Raw genomic sequence first — 19179 nt, forward strand, 5'->3', positions numbered from 1 at the left:
CGTGTTCTACCTGGCGCAATGTGTATGATAACGTGCTCTACCTGGCGCAATGTGTATGATAACGTGTTCTACCTGGCGCAATGTGTATGATAACGTGCTCTACCTAGTGCAATGTGTATAATAACGTGCTCTACCTAGCGGCAATGTGTATAATAACGTGCTCTACCAGGCGCATTGTGTATAATAACGTGCTCTACCAGGCGCATTGTGTATAATAACGTGTTCTACCTAGTGCAATGTGTATAATAACGTGCTCTACCTAGTGCAATGTGTATAATAACGTGCTCTACCAGGCGCATTGTGTATAATAACGTGTTCTACCTGGCGCAATGTGTATGATAACGTGCTCTACCTAGTGCAATGTGTATAATAACGTGCTCTACCAGGCGCATTGTGTATAATAACGTGTTCTACCTGGCGCAATGTGTATGATAACATGTTCTACCTAGTGCAATGTGTATAATAACGTGCTCTACCAGGCGCATTGTGTATAATAACGTGTTCTACCTAGTGCAATGTGTATAATAACGTGCTCTACCAGGCGCATTGTGTATAATAACGTGCTCTACCAGGCGCATTGTGTATAATAACGTGTTCTACCTAGTGCAATGTGTATAATAACGTGCTCTACCAGGCGCATTGTGTATAATAACGTGTTCTACCTAGTGCAATGTGTATAATAACGTGTTCTACCTGGCGCAATGTGTATGATAACGTGTTCTACCTGGCGCAATGTGTATGAAAATGTGCTCTACCAGGCGCATTGTGTATAATAACGTGTTCTACCTGGCGCATTGTGTATAATAACGTGTTCTACCTAGTGCAATGTGTATTATAACGTGCTCTACCTGGCGCATTGTGTATAATAACGTGTTCTACCTGGCGCAATGTGTATGAAAATGTGCTCTACCAGGCGCATTGTGTATAATAACGTGTTCTACCTGGCGCAATGTGGCTGATAACGTGCTCTACCATGCGCATTGTGTATAATAACGTGTTCTACCTGACGCAATGTGTATGATAACTTGCTCTACCTAGCGGCAATGTGTATGATAACTTGCTCTACCTAGCGGCAATGTGTATGATAACATGCTCTACCTGATGCAATGTGTATGATAACTTGCTCTACCTAGCGGCAATGTGTATGATAACATGCTCTGCCTGGCGCAATGTCTATGATAACGTGCTCTACCTGGCGCAGTGTGTATAACGTGTTCTACCTGGTGCACTGTGTATGATAAAGTGCTCTACCTAGCGGCAATGTGTATGAAAAAACGTGCTCTACCTGGTGCAAAGTGCATGACGTGCTGTACCTGGTGCAAAGTGTATGACGTGCTGTACCTGGTGCAAAGTGCATGACGTGCTGTACCTGGTGCAAAGTGTATGACGTGCTGTACCTGGAGCAAAGTGTATGACGTGATCTACCTGGATCAGTGTGCATAGGAGGTTCTACCTGGTGCAATGTGTATAAGCGCCACTACTGTGTGGTGTAATGTGAATTGACACTATTATGTGGTCACGCCCCTTCCCTATGGGGAATCTGCCTGCCGCTATGTATAAAAATGGGGAATCTGCCTGCCGCTATGTATAAAAATGGGGAATCTGCCTGCCGCTATGTATAAAAATGGGGAATCTGCCTGCCGCTATGTATAAAAATGGGGAATCTGCCTGCCGCTATGTATAAAAATGGGGAATCTGCCTGCCGCTATGTGTAAAAAGGTAGAATCTGCCTGCCGTAATGTGTAAAAAGGGCACGCTATCTACCGTTATGTGTAAAAGTGTATGGTGTCTGCCGTAATGTGTAAAATGGGGACACTGTCTGCCGTAATGTGTAAAATGGGGACGCTGTCTGCCGTAATGTGTAAAAAGTGCACGCTGTCTGCCGCTATGTGTAACGAGGGCACGCTGTCTGCCGCTATGTGTAACGAGGGCACGCTGTCTGCCATTGTGTAAAAAGTGTATGCTGTCTGCCGCTATGTGTAACGAGGGCACGCTGTCTGCCGTTATGTGTAAAAAGTGCACGCTGTCTGCCGTTATGTGTAAAAAGGGGAATCTGTTCGCTGTAAGGAGTAAAAGGGTCTCTACCTGGTGTAGTGGTGCTACTGTGCGGCGTAATTTGAAGAATGGAGACTACTGTGCACCGTTTTATGAATTGGTATTATTTTGTGGACACACCCCTTCCCCACGAAGCCACGCCTACGGCGCGCACTGCCCATGGGGTGGACTTGGATGGGATGGGGGGGGGGGCCCAAAGCATTTTGTTGCACCTGGGCCCACCGCTTGCTTGTTCCGCCACTGAATCTTAGCATCTTAAAATTGCGAACGATGTATTCGCAATATTGCGATTACACACCTCGTAGCAGTTTCTGAGTTGCTCCAGACTTACTCGGCATCTGCGATCATTTCACTGCTTGTCGTTCCTGGTTTGACGTCACAAACACACCCAGCGTTCGCCCAGACACTCCCCCGTTTCTCCGGCCACTCCTGCGTTTTTTCCGGAAACGGTAGCGTTTTTTCCCACGCGCCCATAAAACGGCCTGTTTCCGCCCAGTAACACCCATTTCCTGTCAATCACATTACGATCGCAAGAACGATGAAAAAGCCGTGAGTAAAAATCCTAACTGCATAGCAAATTTACTTGGCGCAGTCGCAGTGCGGACATTGCGCATGCGCATTAAGCGGAAAATCGCTGCGATGCGAAGATTTTTACCGAGCGAACAACTCGGAATGACCCCCATGGTTTTGCCCAACTGCTAACAAAAATCCTGCTGCGATCAACTTGGAATTACCCCCCACGTGCACTGCAGGGGGTAGAGATATAACATGTGCAGAGAGAGTTAGATTTGGGTGGGTTATATTGTTTCTGTGTAGAGATGAGCGGGTTCGGTTCCTCGGAATCCGAACCCGCCCGAACTTCAGCTTTTTTTACACGGATCCGAGCGACTCGGATCTTCCCGCCTTGCTCGGTTAACCCGAGCGCGCCCGAACGTCATCATGACGCTGTCGGATTCTCGCGAGGCTCGGATTCTATCGCGAGACTCGGATTCTATATAAGGAGCCGCGCGTCGCCGCCATTTTCACACGTGCATTGAGATTGATAGGGAGAGGACGTGGCTGGCGTCCTCTCCATTTAGATTAGAAGAGAGAGAGTGAGATTGAGACAGAGACACTTGATTTACTGGAGCTTAGGAGTTCTAGAGAGTGCAGAGTTTACTAGTGACTGACCACTGACCAGTGACCACCAGTGCAGTTTTATTTAATATAATCCGTTCTCTGCCTGAAAAAAACGATACACAGTGACTCAGTCACATACCATATCTGTGTGCTCAGCCCAGTGTGCTGCATCATCTATGTATAATATCTGACTGTGCTCACACAGCTTAATTGTGGGGGAGACTGGGGAGCAGTTATAGGTTATAGCAGGAGCCAGGAGTACATATTATTAAAATTAAACAGTGCACACTTTTGCTGCAGGAGTGCCACTGCCAGTGTGACTGACCAGTGACCTGACCACACTGACCACCAGTATAGTATACTATATTGTGATTGCCTGAAAAAGTTAAACACTCGTCGTGTGACTTGTGTGGTGTTTTTTTTTTATTCTATAAAAAACTCATTCTGCTGACAGACAGTGTCCAGCAGGTCCGTCATTATATAATATATACCTGTCCGGCTGCAGTAGTGATATATATATATTTTTTATATCATTATTTATCATCCAGTCGCAGCAGACACAGTACGGTAGTTCACGGCTGTAGCTACCTCTGTGTCGGCACTCGGCAGTCCATCCATAATTGTATACCACCTACCCGTGGTTTTTTTTTCTTTCTTCTTTATACATACTACATCTCATTATCATCCAGTCTATATTAGCAGCAGACACAGTACAGTACGGTAGTCCACGGCTGTAGCTACCTCTGTGTCGGCACTCGGCAGTCCGTCCATAATTGTATACCACCTACCCGTGGTTTTTTTTTCTTTCCTCTTTATACATACATACTACATCTCATTATCAACCAGTCTATATTAGCAGCAGACACAGTACAGTACGGTAGTCCACGGCTGTAGCTACCTCTGTGTCGGCACTCCGTCCATAATTGTATACCACCTACCCGTGGTTTTTTTTTCTTTCTTCTTTATACATACATACTACATCTCATTATCAACCAGTCTATATTAGCAGCAGACACAGTACAGTACGGTAGTCCACGGCTGTAGCTACCTCTGTGTCGGCACTCGGCAGTCCATCCATAATTGTATACCACCTACCCGTGGTTTTTTTTTCTTTCTTCTTTATACATACTACATCTCATTATCATCCAGTCTATATTAGCAGCAGACACAGTACAGTACGGTAGTCCACGGCTGTAGCTACCTCTGTGTCGGCACTCGGCAGTCCGTCCATAATTGTATACCACCTACCCGTGGTTTTTTTTTCTTTCTTCTTTATACATACATACTACATCTCATTATCATCCAGTCTATATTAGCAGCAGACACAGTACAGTACGGTAGTCCACGGCTGTATCTACCTCTGTGTCGGCACTCGGCAGTCCGTCCATAATTGTATACCACCTACCCGTGGTTTTTTTTTCTTTCTTCTTTATACATACATACTACATCTCATTATCAACCAGTCTATATTAGCAGCAGACACAGTACAGTACGGTAGTCCACGGCTGTAGCTACCTCTGTGTCGGCACTCGGCAGTCCATCCATAATTGTATACCACCTACCCGTGGTTTTTTTTTCTTTCTTCTTTATACATACATACTACATCTCATTATCATCCAGTCTATATTAGCAGCAGACACAGTACAGTACGGTAGTCCACGGCTGTAGCTACCTCTGTGTTGGCACTCGGCAGTCCGTCCATAATTGTATACCACCTACCCGTGTTTTTTTTTTCTTTCTTCTTTATACATACATACTACATCTCATTATCATCCAGTCTATATTAGCAGCAGACACAGTACAGTACGGTAGTCCACGGCTGTATCTACCTCTGTGTCGGCACTCGGCAGTCCGTCCATAATTGTATACCACCTACCCGTGGTTTTTTTTCTTTCTTCTTTATACATACATACTACATCTCATTATCAACCAGTCTATATTAGCAGCAGACACAGTACAGTACGGTAGTCCACGGCTGTAGCTACCTCTGTGTCGGCACTCGGCAGTCCATCCATAATTGTATACCACCTACCCGTGGTTTTTTTTTCTTTCTTCTTTATACATACTACATCTCATTATCATCCAGTCTATATTAGCAGCAGACACAGTACAGTACGGTAGTCCACGGCTGTAGCTACCTCTGTGTCGGCACTCGGCAGTCCATCCATAATTGTATACCACCTACCCGTGGTTTTTTTTTCTTTCTTCTTTATACATACTACATCTCATTATCATCCAGTCTATATTAGCAGCAGACACAGTACAGTACGGTAGTCCACGGCTGTAGCTACCTCTGTGTCGGCACTTGGCAGTCCATCCATAATTGTATACCACCTACCCGTGGTTTTTTTTCTTTCTTCTTTATACATACTACATCTCATTATCAACCAGTTTATATTAGCAGCAGACACAGTACAGTACGGTAGTCCACGGCTGTAGCTACCTCTGTGTCGGCACTCGGCAGTCCATCCATAATTGTATACCACCTACCCGTGGATTTTTTTTCTTTCTTCTTTATACATACATACTACATCTCTTTATCAACCAGTCTATATTAGCAGCAGACACAGTACGGTAGTTCACGGCTGTAGCTACCTCTGTGTCGGCACTCGGCAGTCCATCCATAATTGTATACCACCTACCCGTGGTTTTTTTTTTCTTTCTTCTTTATACATACTACATCTCATTATCATCCAGTCTATATTAGCAGCAGACACAGTACAGTACGGTAGTCCACGGCTGTAGCTACCTCTGTGTCGGCACTCGGCAGTCCGTCCATAATTGTATACCACCTACCCGTGGTTTTTTTTTCTTTCTTCTTTATACATACATACTACATCTCATTATCAACCAGTCTATATTAGCAGCAGACACAGTACGGTAGTCCACGGCTGTAGCTACCTCTGTGTCGGCACTCGGCAGTCCGTCCATAATTGTATACCACCTACCCGTGGTTTTTTTTTCTTTCTTCTTTATACATACATACTACATCTCATTATCATCCAGTCTATATTAGCAGCAGACACAGTACAGTACAATAGTCCACGGCTGTAGCTACCTCTGTGTCGGCACTCGGCAGTCCATTCATAATTGTATACTAGTATCCATCCATCTCCATTGTTTACCTGAGGTGCCTTTTAGTTGTGCCTATTAAAATATGGAGAACAAAAATGTTGAGGTTCCAAAATTAGGGAAAGATCAAGATCCACTTCCACCTCGTGCTGAAGCTGCTGCCACTAGTCATGGCCGAGACGATGAAATGCCAGCAACGTCGTCTGCCAAGGCCGATGCCCAATGTCATAGTACAGAGCATGTCAAATCCAAAACACCAAATATCAGTAAAAAAAGGACTCCAAAACCTAAAATAAAATTGTCGGAGGAGAAGCGTAAACTTGCCAATATGCCATTTACCACACGGAGTGGCAAGGAACGGCTGAGGCCCTGGCCTATGTTCATGGCTAGTGGTTCAGCTTCACATGAGGATGGAGGCACTCAGCCTCTCGCTAGAAAAATGAAAAGACTCAAGATGGCAAAAGCAGTAGCACCGCAAAGAACTGTGCGTTCTTCGAAATCCCAAATCCACAAGGAGAGTCCAATTGTGTCGGTTGCGATGCCTGACCTTCCGAACACTGGACATGAAGAGCATGCGCCTTCCACCATTTGCACGCCCCCTGCAAGTGCTGGATGGAGCACCCGCAGTCCAGTTCCTGATAGTCAGATTGAAGATGTCAGTGTTGAAGTACACCAGGATGAGGAGGATATGGGTGTTGCTGGCGCTGGGGAGGAAATTGACCAGGAGGATTCTGATGGTGAGGTGGTTTGTTTAAGTCAGGCACCCGGGGAGACACCTGTTGTCCGTGGGAGGAATATGGCCGTTGACATGCCTGGTGAAAATACCAAAAAAATCAGCTCTTCGGTGTGGAACTATTTCAACAGAAATGCGGACAACAGGTGTCAAGCCGTGTGTTCCCTTTGTCAAGCTGTAATAAGTAGGGGTAAGGACGTTAACCACCTCGGAACATCCTCCCTTATACGTCACCTGCAGCGCATTCATAATAAGTCAGTGACAAGTTCAAAAACTTTGGGTGACAGCGGAAGCAGTCCACTGACCAGTAAATCCCTTCCTCTTGTAACCAAGCTCACGCAAACCACCCCACCAACTCCCTCAGTGTCAATTTCCTCCTTCCCCAGGAATGCCAATAGTCCTGCAGGCCATGTCACTGGCAATTCTGACGAGTCCTCTCCTGCCTGGGATTCCTCCGATGCATCCTTGCGTGTAACGCCTACTGCTGCTGGCGCTGCTGTTGTTGCTGCTGGGAGTCGATGGTCATCCCAGAGGGGAAGTCGTAAGACCACTTTTACTACTTCCACCAAGCAATTAACTGTCCAACAGTCCTTTGCGAGGAAGATGAAATATCACAGCAGTCATCCTACAGCAAAGCGGATAACTGAGGCCTTGGCATCCTGGGTGGTGAGAAACGTGGTTCCGGTATCCATCATTACTGCAGAGCCAACTAGAGACTTGTTGGAGGTACTGTGTCCCCGGTACCAAATACCATCTAGGTTCCATTTCTCTAGGCAGGCGATACCGAAAATGTACACAGACCTCAGAAAAAGAGTCACCAGTGTCCTAAAAAATGCAGCTGTACCCAATGTCCACTTAACCACGGACATGTGGACAAGTGGAGCAGGGCAGGGTCAGGACTATATGACTGTGACAGCCCACTGGGTAGATGTATGGACTCCCGCCGCAAGAACAGCAGCGGCGGCACCAGTAACAGCATCTCGCAAACGCCAACTCTTTCCTAGGCAGGCTACGCTTTGTATCACCGGTTTCCAGAATACGCACACAGCTGAAAACCTCTTACGGCAACTGAGGAAGATCATCGCGGAATGGCTTACCCCAATTGGACTCTCCTGTGGATTTGTGGCATCGGACAACGCCAGCAATATTGTGTGTGCATTAAATATGGGCAAATTCCAGCACGTCCCATGTTTTGCACATACCTTGAATTTGGTGGTGCAGAATTTTTAAAAAAACGACAGGGGCGTGCAAGAGATGCTGTCGGTGGCCAGAAGAATTGCGGGACACTTTCGGCGTACAGGCACCACGTACAGAAGACTGGAGCACCACCAAAAACTACTGAACCTGCCCTGCCATCATCTGAAGCAAGAAGTGGTAACGAGGTGGAATTCAACCCTCTATATGCTTCAGAGGTTGGAGGAGCAGCAAAAGGCCATTCAAGCCTATACAATTGAGCACGATATAGGAGGTGGAATGCACCTGTCTCAAGCGCAGTGGAGAATGATTTCAACGTTGTGCAAGGTTCTGATGCCCTTTGAACTTGCCACACGTGAAGTCAGTTCAGACACTGCCAGCCTGAGTCAGGTCATTCCCCTCATCAGGCTTTTGCAGAAGGAGCTGGAGACATTGAAGGAGGAGCTAACACGGAGCGATTCCGCTAGGCATGTGGGACTTGTGGATGGAGCCCTTAATTCGCTTAACAAGGATTCATGGGTGGTCAATCTGTTGAAATCAGAGCACTACATTTTGGCCACCATGCTCGATCCTAGATTTAAAGCCTACCTTGGATCTCTCTTTCCGGCAGACACAAGTCTGCTGGGGTTGAAAGACCTGCTGGTGAGAAAATTGTCAAGTCAAGCGGAACGCGACCTGTCAACATCTGCTCCTTCACATTCTCCCGCAACTGGGGGTGCGAGGAAAAGGCTCAGAATTCCGAGCCCACCCGCTGGCGGTGATGCAGGGCAGTCTGGAGCGACTGCTGATGCTGACATCTGGTCCGGACTGAAGGACCTGACAACGATTACGGACATGTCGTCTACTGTCACTGCATATGATTCTCTCAACATTGAAAGAATGGTGGAGGATTATATGAGTGACCGCATCCAAGTAGGCACGTCACACAGTCCGTACTTATACTGGCAGGAAAAAGAGGCAATTTGGAGGCCCTTGCACAAACTGGCTTTATTCTACCTAAGTTGCCCTCCCACAAGTGTGTACTCCGAAAGAGTGTTTAGTGCCGCCGCTCACCTTGTCAGCAATCGGCGTACGAGGTTACATCCAGAAAATGTGGAGAAGATGATGTTCATTAAAATGAATTATAATCAATTCCTCCGCGGAGACATTGACCAGCAGCAATTGCCTCCACAAAGTACACAGGGAGCTGAGATGGTGGATTCCAGTGGGGACGAATTGATAATCTGTGAGGAGGGGGATGTACACGGTGATATATCGGAGGATGATGATGAGGTGGACATCTTGCCTCTGTAGAGCCAGTTTGTGCAAGGAGAGATTAATTGCTTCTTTTTTGGGGGGGGTCCAAACCAACCCGTCATATCAGTCACAGTCGTGTGGCAGACCCTGTCACTGAAATGATGGGTTGGTTAAAGTGTGCATGTCCTGTTTTGTTTATACAACATAAGGGTGGGTGGGAGGGCCCAAGGACAATTCCATCTTGCACCTCTTTTTTCTTTTATTTTTCTTTGCGTCATGTGCTGTTTGGGGAGGGTTTTTTGGAAGGGCCATCCTGCGTGACACTGCAGTGCCACTCCTAGATGGACCCGGTGTTTGTGTCGGCCACTAGGGTTGCTTATCTTACTCACACAGTCAGCTACCTCATTGCGCCTCTTTTTTTCTTTGCGTCATGTGCTGTTTGGGGAGGGTTTTTTGGAAGGGCCATCCTGCGTGACACTGCAGTGCCACTCCTAGATGGGCCCGGTGTTTGTGTCGGCCACTAGGGTCGCTTATCTTACTCACACAGTCAGCTACCTCATTGCGCCTCTTTTTTTCTTTGCGTCATGTGCTGTTTGGGGAGGGTTTTTTGGAAGGGACATCCTGCGTGACACTGCAGTGCCACTCCTAGATGGGCCCGGTGTTTGTGTCGGCCACTAGGGTCGCTAATCTTACTCACACAGCTACCTCATTGCGCCTCTTTTTTTCTTTGCGTCATGTGCTGTTTGGGGAGGGTTTTTTGGAAGGGACATCCTGCGTGACACTGCAGTGCCACTCCTAGATGGGCCCGGTGTTTGTGTCGGCCACTAGGGTCGCTTATCTTACTCACACAGCGACCTCGGTGCAAATTTTAGGACTAAAAATAATATTGTGAGGTGTGAGGTATTCAGAATAGACTGAAAATGAGTGGAAATTATGGTTTTTGAGGTTAATAATACTTTGGGATCAAAATGACCCCCAAATTCTATGATTTAAGCTGTTTTTTAGGGTTTTTTGAAAAAAAACACCCGAATCCAAAACACACCCGAATCCGACAAAAAAAATTCGGTGAGGTTTTGCCAAAACGCGGTCGAACCCAAAACACGGCCGCGGAACCGAACCCAAAACCAAAACACAAAACCCGAAAAATTTCAGGCGCTCATCTCTATTTCTGTGCAGGGTAAATACTGGTTGCTTTATTTTTACACTGCAGTTTAGATTTCAGTTTGAATACACCCACCCAAATCTAACTCTCTCTGCACGTTATGTCTGCCCCCCCCCCCCTGCAGTGCACATGGTTTTGCCCAACTACTAACACATTTTCTGCCGCGATCAAATCTGAATTAGGCCCCAATATACAATACAGAGAGCATCCTAATAACAATATGATTTATAAAAGAATATTTTTGTGGTCTATATATGATTTTAAATAAAACAAACATTTTAGTCATCTCAATATAATACTAAGAGGATATTAGCAAAGAATATGCAATACAGAGAGCTTCTTAATATGCAGTATACAAGCAGAAAACATTTTAGTGATCTCTATACAATATAGAGAGCATACTAGTGACCTCTATACAATACATCAGACCTCAAAGGTTGCAAAATTCTGTAAAAAACATTAGTGCTTCCAGATGGATTGGGGCAGTACTTAGTTTTTCTAAGGGTTAGGAGGTATGGTATCCAGACTCTAGGTCGACACCCATTAGGATGACACACATTGGTCGACAGTGGATAGGTCGACACTAGAGATAGGTCAACACGGGCGTTAGTTTGAATTAAAAAAAAGGTCGACATAAGTTTTTCACTTTTTTTTTTTTTAATTGCTGTCGACCTTGAGTCCCATACCCAGGAGGTATGATACAGAGCAATGGCATATCTATAACAGGTGTAGGGTATGCATTACACCCACACAGTATATAGCTATATTTACCTCTCTGCCATCTCTGCAATCCCGTATCATCCGTCTCCATCTGGTGCTGCAGAGCAGTAGAAATCACAGAGAAAATTATGTAGCAGCCATTTTTACGATGATTTGTGTATGTGTAGTAGAGAAGTCCATGGGAACAAGGCATCGGCTCCATTTTCCCGAAGATCTACCCATGTACACAAAGTCTACTACTGCCCTGGCACTGTCAGAGAAGATGGAGGCCACACGGAGCTGGCACATGGGCCCTCTCATCTTTCTTAATATGTAATATACAATATAGAAATATTGATTTGGTCCCTTATTGATGAGCAGGTTTGGTTCCTTGAGAACCGAACCCTACCGGACTTCACTACCCGAGCCCGGATCCAAGCCCACCTTGGGTTTTCCCGCCTGACTTGGAAACCAGAGCGAGGCAAAAGTCATCATCCCGCTGTCGGATTCTCGCAGGTTTTGGATTCCATATAAGGAGCCGCACGTCGCCGCCATTTTCACTACGGCATTGGAGAGTGTACCGAGAGGACGTGTCTCCGTCCTCAGTGTCTGGGGTGGCGATTCCAGTGCTGTCTTGTGCTGCTCAGTCCAGTGTAGTGTCTTATGCTGCATCAGTCCAGTCACAGTGGTGGTGTCCTCTGCTACCATATGTCCAGTGCTGCTGTATAAGTCCAGTCCATTGTAGTGGTGCTGTGTTGTCCTGCATCAGTCCAGTGATGGTGTCCCTGTGCTGCTGTATAAGTCCAGTGATACTGCCGTATATGTTCAGTGATACTGTCGTATATGTCCAGTGATACTGCCGTATATGTCCAGCGGTACTGCCGTATAAATCCAGTGATACTGCCATATATGTCCAGTGGTACTGCCATATAATTCCAGTGATACTGCCGTATATGTCCAGTGGTACTGGCGTAAAAATCCAGTCCAGTGATACTGCCGTATATGTCCAGCGGTACTGCCGTATAAATCCAGTGATACTGGCGTATATGTCCAGTGATACTGCGATATATGTCCAGCGTTACTGCCTTATATGTCCAGCGGTACTGCCATATATGTCCAGCGGTACTGCCATATCATTCCAGTTATACTGCCATATAAGTCCAGCGGTACTGCTGTATAAATCCAGTGATACTGCCGTATATGTCCAGTGGTACTGCCATATAATTCCAGTGATACTGCCGTATAAGTCCAGCGGTACTGCCATATAACTTCAGTGATACTGCCGTATATGTCCAGTGGTACTGCCGTATAATTCCAGTGATACTGCCATATATGTCCAGTGGTACTGGCGTATAAATCCAGTGGTACGGCCGTATAAATCCAGTCCAGTGATACTGCCGTATAAGACTAGTTATACTGTCATATAAGTCCAGTGATACTGCCGTATAATTCCAGTGGTACTGCTGTATAAGTCCAGTCATACTGCCGTATAATTCCAGTGGTACTGCCATATAAGTCCAGTGGTACTGCCGTATAAATCCAGTCCAGTGGTACTGCTGTATAAGTCCAGTGGTACTGCCGTATAAATCCAGTGATACTGCCGTATAAATCCAGTCCAGTGGTACTGCCATATAATTCCATTGATACTGCCGTATAAGTCCAGTGGTACTGCTGTATAAATCCAGTGGTACTGCCATATAAATCCAGTGGTACTGTCGTATATGTCCAGTGGTACTGCCGTTTAAATCCAGTGATACTGCCGTATATGTCCAGTGGTACTGCCGTATAAATCCAGTCCAGTGATACTGCCGTTGTGTCCAGTGGTACTGCCATATAAATCCAATGGTACTGGCATATAAATCCAGTCCAGTGATACTGCCGTATAATTCCAGTGGTACTGCCGTATAAGTCCAGTGGTACTGCCGTATAATTCCAGTGGTACTGCCGTATAATTCCAGTGGTACTGCCGTATAAGTCCAGTGGTACTGCCGTATAAATCCAGTCCAGTGGTACTGCCGTATTAGTCCAGTGGTACTGCCATATAAGTCCAGTGATACTGCCGTATACAGTAAGTCCAGTGGTGCTGCCATATAAGTTCAGTGGTGCTGTCCTGTGCTGTATATTATTAACTCCAAATAATGGGGTTATTAATATTAATTCCAAATAATTTTTACAGGGTTTGCCCTGTATGGTGTAGAGGTACGCTCTCCTGTGCTGCATTTTGTTATATAACTCCAGAAAAATAATGGAGAACAATAATTTGGAGTATAAAATAGGGAAAGATCAAGAACCACTTCCTCCTACTGCTGCCGCTGCTGTTGTTGCTGCAGGGAGCCGATCATCATCCCAAAGGGGACGTCAGAAGACCACTTGTACTACTCCAACAAAGCAATTCTTTGTGAGAAAGATGAAATATGACAGCAGTCACCCTGTTGCAAAGCGGATTACTGAGGCCATAATAACTGTGCTGGTGTTAGACGTGCATCTGGTATCCGCCATTAGTGCAGTGGGACTGCAGTGCCACTCCTAGATGGGCCAGGTGTTTGTGCCGCACACTTGTGTCACTTAGCTTAGTCATACAGTTACCTCATTGCACCTCTTTTACTTCTTTGCATGATGTGCTGTTTGGGGCCCAGTTTTTTTAAGTGCCATCCTGTCTGACACTGCAGTGCCACTCCTAGATGGGCCAGGTGTTTGTGCCGCACACTTGTGTTGCTTAGCTTAGTCATACAGCCACCTCGGTGCAACCTTTTGGTCTAAAAACAATATTGTGAGGTGTGAGGTGTTCAGAATAGACTGGAAATGAGTGGAAATGATTGTTATTGAGGTTAATAATACTTTGGATCAAAATTACCCCCAAATTCTGTGATTTTAGCTGTTTTTATGTTTTTTTTTCTCCAAAAATCATCCAGATCCAAAACCAAAACCCGAGTTGAGAGGCTCCTATCGCTTGCAGCTCCTAAATGTCATTCTTCAAACACAGCAGATCATGCACACAGCGCCTATTCAATGGGGACAGAGCAACTGGGGGCATGCCAGCACGCCCTCGTGTTCCGTCACTGAGCTTGCCCCCTCAGTGACGGAACACGAGGGCGTGGCTCGCGACGTTGCTAGGTTTCTATGGGGGATGCAGAGCTGTCAAATATACCAAGCTCTCACATTCTGGAGCTGGGTCCCCACAGCTAACACCATCTGAAGATTGTGTCAGACCTTTGTAGCCTATGAGCTACACTACAATAATCGCCTAGAGAGGGTGCCTATAGATCCCTCTCCTGGCAGTAAGCACCACCCGCTTGTGGGGTCACTACACTGCACATGTGCAGGAGTCCCGACACTGAAGTGAACACATTGCAGGCTCTTGTCAGAGACAATGTAGACGTGTGCTATTTCATACATCTGGGCGGTGTAATCACATCTTGCAATGCGATTTTGGTTGCTAATATCACACCCAGAATGCACTGCAAATGTGCCATAAATGGGCCCTGAAATAATCAATGCATTATGTCCAGTTCTGCATTGTGGAAAAACACTTTTATGCACCATTCATGGACATGAATCCAAATGTAAATCAGGCCCGCAGTGACTTCTAAGCAGTAAACAAATCGGTAACTTAATAAGTTTATTTTGTCGCATTGATAATATAACTTATATTTAAAAGCATAAAAAAATGAAGTATTTTCCATGATTATGTCCCTTTAATAACGAAGTTGCAGAATTGGGACAAGATTAGGAAATTGTTCCTGTTTAATACTCCTATTATAGGTTCTAATGTAAACGCATAGCTGCACCTGGAATTCTGTCACGTCCTTGCTTGCACTGACACACCCTTCTTTTATCTTTATTTGCATTCGGCACAGTTTGCAGAAACACGGTGTTACTGGTGACATTTAGGCATGATGGTGTTATTCATTCACACAACTTCTGGGTATAACTATCAATACAGCTCCAATCTTGGCGATAAGGCTGCATTATTTAGCGTGGCAGTAATCAGTTATGTCACAAGCTCAGCTGCCCATGTGATACTGGCCTGGGTAAAGGGTAAAGAACGGATTAACTAGTGCATGCACACTAGTTCAGTGGAACTGAGTTCAGTGGAACATCTGGACTTTCAGTTCCATTATGTACTGGGGGGAAAAAACGAGATTTATGGTAAGAACTTACCATTGTTAAATCTCTTTCTGTGAGGTACACTGGCTCCACAAGGATTAACATCGGGATGTAGAGTAGGATCTTGATCCGAGGCACCAACAGGCTCAAAGCTTTGACTGTTCCCAAGATGCACAGCGCCGCCTCCTCTATAACCCCGCCTCCGTGCACAGGAGCTCAGTTTCGTTAACCAGCCCAATGCAGAAGCAGGTACTAGAGACGACAATCATGAACAGTCACATAGACCACAAACTCACCACCACCAGGGAGGGTGTCAGCGGCTAATGCCATACCAACCCAAAGAAGCAAAGTGCGTCAGGGTGGGCGCCTTGTGGAGCCCAGTGTACCTCGCATAAAGAAATTTAACAACGGTAAGTTCTTACCATAAATCTTGTTTTCTGCTGCGAGGTACACTGGGCTAAACAGGGATTAACATCAGGGATGTCCTAAAGCAGTTCCTTATGGGAGGGGACGCACTGTAGCGGGCACAAGAACCCGGCGTCCAAAGGAAGCATCCTGGGAGGCGGAAGTATCAAAGGCATAAAACCTTATGAACGGGTTCACTGAGGACCACTTAGCCGCCTTGCACAATTGATCAAAGGTCGCACCACGGTGGGCCGCCCCAGAAGGACCCACAGACCAAGTAGAATGGGCTTTGATGGTAGCAGGAGCTGGCAGACCAGCCTGTACATAAGCATGTGCAATCACTATTCTAATCCATCTGGCCAAGATCTGCTTGTTAGCAGGCCAGCCGTGTTTGTGAAAACCAAACAGTACAAAAAAAGAATCACATTTCCGAATGGAGGATGTTCTCTTCACATAGATATGGAGAGCCCGTACCACATCCAAAGACCGCTCTTTAGATGACGCCTCAGGAGAATTAAAGGCCAGAACCACAATTTCCTGATTAAGGTGGAAATAAGACACCACCTTGGGCAAATAACCAGGACGTGTTCTAAGAACCGCCCGGTCACGGTAAAAAATCAGATAGGGGGACTTACAGGATAAGGCACCCAAGTCCGAGACCCTTCTAGCTGAAGCGAAAGCCAGCAAAAACAAAACCTTAAGGGAGAGCCACTTAAGGTCCGCAGACGCAAGAGGTTCAAATGGAGACTCTTGCAAGGCCTCCAGAATCACCGACAGATCCCAAGGGGCCACAGGTGGAACATAAGGAGGTTGAATCCGCAACACGTCCCGAGTGAAGGTATGAACATCAGGTAGGGCAGCAATCTTCCTCTGAAACCAAACCAACAAGGCAGAGATGTGAACCTTGCCAGACGAAGACCTAAGTCCAGGCCCTGTTGTAGGAAGGCCAATAGTTTGGCCGTACTAAACTTGAAAACGTCATGATTATGAGACGCATACCAAGTAAAGTAAGCATTCCAGACCCTACGGTAGATCCGAGCAGAAGCCGGCTTACGGACCTTCAACATAGTTTGAACGACCGTCTCAGAAAAACCCTTGGCCCTCAGGACGGAAGCTTCAAGAGCCACGCCGTCAAAGCCAGACGGGCCTAGTCCTGGTAAACACAAGGGCCCTGAACGAGGAGGTCCGGTTGTTGTGGAAGTAGAAGGAATCCAACGAGAGGCCCTGTAAAACAAAGAACCAGTGCCACATGGGTTACACTGGAGCGATCAGAAGTAGGTTTCCGCCTTCTTGCTTGAACTTCCGTATTACTCTGGGCAGGAGTGACACTGCAGGGAACACATACGGCAGCCGAAAGGTCCATGGAATTGCCAGAGCGTCCACGAAGGGTGCTGGAGGATCCCTTGTCCTTGCTCCGAAGACCGGAACCTTGTGATTGTGTCGAGACGCCATCAGGTCCACATCTGGAAGGCCCCACTTGTCCATGAGAAGTTGAAACACCTCTGGATGAGGCTCCATTCTCCGGCGTGTACGTCCTGACGACTGAGAAAGTCCGCTTCCCAGTTTAAGACCCCCAGAATGAACACTGCGGATATGGCCGGCAGATGGCGTTCTGCCCACTGAAGAATCCGTGATACTTCCCTCATTGCCATGCGGCTTCGAGTGCCGCCTTGATGATGGATGTACACCACCGTGGTGGCGTTGTTCGATTGTACTTGAACAGGCCTGTTCTGTATCAAATGCTGGGCCATTGTCAACACATTGAACACTGCCCGCAGTTCCAGAATATTTATCGAGAGTAGAGACTCCTCCTCGGTCCACCGACCCTGAAGGGAGTGTTGTTCCAACTAGAGATGAGCGGGTTCGGTTTCTCTGAATCCGAACCCGCCAGAACTTCATGTTTTTTTTCACGGGTCCGAGCGACTCGGATCTTCCCGCCTTGCTCGGTTAACCCGAGCGCGCCCGAACGTCATCATGACGCTGTCGGATTCTCGCGAGGCTCGGATTCTATCGCGAGACTCGGATTCTATATAAGGAGCCGCGCGTCGCCGCCATTTTCACACGTGCATTGAGATTGATAGGGAGAGGACGTGGCTGGTGTCCTCTCCATTTAGATTATAAGAGACTGAGAGAGATTTACTGGAGCTGACTAGGAGAAGTACTGTTACTGTAGAAGTGTAGAGACTGAGTGGAGAGAGTTTACTAGTGAGGACAGTGCAGTTTACTTTATAATCCGTTCTCTGCCTGAAAAAAGCGATACACAGCACACAGTGACTCAGTCACATACCATATCTGTGTGCACTGCTCAGGCTCAGGCCAGTGTGCTGCATCATCTATTATCTATATATAATATTATATATATCTGTCTGACTGCTCAGCTCACACAGCTTATAATTGTGGGGGAGACTGGGGAGCACTACTGCAGTGCCAGTTATAGGTTATAGCAGGAGCCAGGAGTACATAATATATTATATAGTGAGTGACCACCAGACACACAGTGCAGTTTATTTAATATATCCGTTCTCTGCCTGAAAAAAGCGATACACACAGTGACTCAGTCAGTCACATACCATATCTGTGTGCACTGCTCAGGCTCAGGCCAGTGTGCTGCATCATCTATTATCTATATATAATATTATATATATCTGTCTGACTGCTCAGCTCACACAGCTTATAATTGTGGGGGAGACTGGGGAGCACTACTGCAGTGCCAGTTATAGGTTATAGCAGGAGCCAGGAGTACATAATATATTATATAGTGAGTGACCACCAGACACACAGTGCAGTTTATTTAATATATCCGTTCTCTGCCTGAAAAAAGCGATACACACAGTGACTCAGTCAGTCACATACCATATCTGTGTGCACTGCTCAGGCTCAGGCCAGTGTGCTGCATCATCTATTATCTATATATAATATTATATATATCTGTCTGACTGCTCAGCTCACACAGCTTATAATTGTGGGGGAGACTGGGGAGCACTACTGCAGTGCCAGTTATAGGTTATAGCAGGAGCCAGGAGTACATAATATATTATATAGTGAGTGACCACCAGACACACAGTGCAGTTTATTTAATATATCCGTTCTCTGCCTGAAAAAAGCGATACACACAGTGACTCAGTCAGTCACATACCATATCTGTGTGCACTGCTCAGGCTCAGGCCAGTGTGCTGCATCATCTATATATATTATATATCTGTCTGACTGCTCAGCTCACACAGCTTATAATTGTGGGGGAGACTGGGGAGCACTACTGCAGTGCCAGTTATAGGTTATAGCAGGAGCCAGGAGTACATATTATATTAAAATTAAACAGTGCACACTTTTGCTGCAGGAGTGCCACTGCCAGTGTGACTGACCAGTGACCTGACCACACTGACCACCAGTATAGTTA

The sequence above is a fragment of the Pseudophryne corroboree genome, chromosome 5 (genome assembly GCF_028390025.1).
Source record: "Pseudophryne corroboree isolate aPseCor3 chromosome 5, aPseCor3.hap2, whole genome shotgun sequence".
NCBI classification, from domain to species: domain Eukaryota; kingdom Metazoa; phylum Chordata; class Amphibia; order Anura; family Myobatrachidae; genus Pseudophryne; species Pseudophryne corroboree.